Source organism: Bactrocera dorsalis, chromosome 2, assembly GCF_023373825.1.
Source record: "Bactrocera dorsalis isolate Fly_Bdor chromosome 2, ASM2337382v1, whole genome shotgun sequence".
Classification (NCBI taxonomy): domain Eukaryota; kingdom Metazoa; phylum Arthropoda; class Insecta; order Diptera; family Tephritidae; genus Bactrocera; species Bactrocera dorsalis.
This window is the reverse complement of record NC_064304.1, coordinates 90378535-90380763: the sequence shown is the minus strand read 5'-3', so window position 1 is coordinate 90380763 and position 2229 is coordinate 90378535.

The following is a 2229-nucleotide window of genomic DNA, read 5'->3' as shown; positions in this document are numbered from 1 at the left end:
GACTCAATTAATTTATTTGATGTGTCGCAGGAAATGCTTTTCCATGCTACCTTTACTAGTATGTATAAAACGGCCTTATTTTTACAATTCTCACGTCTGATTTTTCGATCTACCATTTTCTATTGGTTCTCTATGGGATTGAGATCAGGTGATTGTGCGAGTCGCTTCAAAACCTCAATCCTGTTATCAACAAATCACTGTTTTACACAAATAGCAGTATATTTCTGGTCGTTGTCATGTTGATAACTCCATTTTAAAACCATTTCTTCTGCAACATGCGGCAGCATAATATTCTGAAAAATATTTTTATGCTTGCATTTGTCCATTGTACTGTTTATACAATGAATTGGCCCAATTCCATTCTCTGGAAAACAACCCCACACTAGTACATTGTCTCCATCATGTTTCACCGCGCTTGTATTATTGCGCTGATTTAGGCGTTGTCCCTTCGGTCTGCCTCCCAGCTTCAGCCCATCTCAATCTTCTATATTAAACTTCAGTACGCCAGAAAAAAGTACAGTTTACCATTTGGTAATCGTTCAATTTATGTGCATCCTCACAAATTCCAGTCGCGCCAGTCTGTTCTTTAAATAAATAATACGGCTTTTTTGCACTACCTTGCTACAGATAACATGAAAACCCCCCATTGACAGCTCGACGTTGTATGGAGCTCTGTAATATATTTAACCGTAATTAGCTTACAATAGATATTGCCGATATAAAAAGGTAATTTTTTATTGCCCGAATGACTCCCTTATCGTCTCGTTCGGTTGCTTTCCGTGGCCGTCTACCTCTATGCGCTGTAACCAAAGAGCTTTATTTGCGAAATCGGCTAAATGTTCGGGAAACAATAGAATAATTTATTCCAAACTCTTTTGCAATAGTCATAACCGATTCTCTTTTCTTAAAATCCTTAACAAATTTTTTTCTAAAATGAACAGAATAGTTATTTCGAGCCATTGATATATCTTTCACTTTAATATAAAAGCAAGCGTATTGAACAACGAACTGAAACTAAATATGCACTAATATTTTTCTATTTAGCTAATAACTACACATATTCAACATTTTTTGATCATTAAAAAATGTTAAACAAACAATTGATATGCAATTAATATGAATTATTGGCTATGTGCTTTAGTTTTGCCGCGCCAGATTTTTTAAGTTCTTCAGATATTTAATTTTATATAATATTTCAATAAGTTAATTTGTTTAATTTTTACTAATTTTAAAAGAAGAATACATGAACTAATAATACAAATCAATAAAACATCATGTAATGCCTATTTTATGATTTTATTCGGTTAAATACCGACAAGATAGATTCCGTGCTTTAGTTTTGTCGCACACTGTATATGGGTACTAGTGAACTTCCTCTTTGAAGTTGGTCGCCTTGTCGTGGCGAAGGTGCGTAAGAAGGAGTAAAGTGTGCATCCCAAACGCACTCTAATCTTACGAACTGAGAGGGACACCGCATAACGCCCATCTCCTATTGTGGAAGTATGAGGACACCCGCACCAACACCACCCTAACCCAAAGTGTCGAGGTACCCATGCCGAGGGCTGAATGGTCGGCGGGGTGTAATAAATAGCTGATCGCGAACGGTCCCCTCTGATATCCGGGCGAGGTCGGAGGTATAAAAACCTTCTCTCCATATACCGGCTCTGCGGACGAGTGACCAATCCTTTCCGACTAACTCGTGGGACCAAAAAATGAATGGAAACAACAACAACTACAACAACCAATTTGACGACAACAGCGACGACTAAGGACATGAATTACAGGATTCCCATTACGGAATCCGGGGAAGACGAATTACTCGCCTCCAGCAAGGAGACGAGTAAGAGTACTGCCGGACATACCAACCTAAGTATAACGGCAGACACAGCAGTGGTAACAGCGAATGTAAGGGAGGAAGCGTCCACCTCCAAAGCTGCCATGAGCACCAACCAAAATGCACTGGCGGCTAAAGGAGAAATCAAAAAGAAGCGCAAAAAGTCCCAGAATCAGCTGAGGAAAAACCGGTACCAGAGGGCAGTCTTCATTCTATGGAAGATAGCCAAAGACCAGGCAGCCGGTACCCCAGTTATGAGGCAGAAACAAAGCGCTTCAAAGCAATAGAGGAGGAATATGAAAACTACCTGAAAAAGAAGCCATCAGAACCTCTAGTAGAGAACAAACAGAAGAGCACTTCACAAAAAAGGAATCGCTCTACGACTGAAACACCAG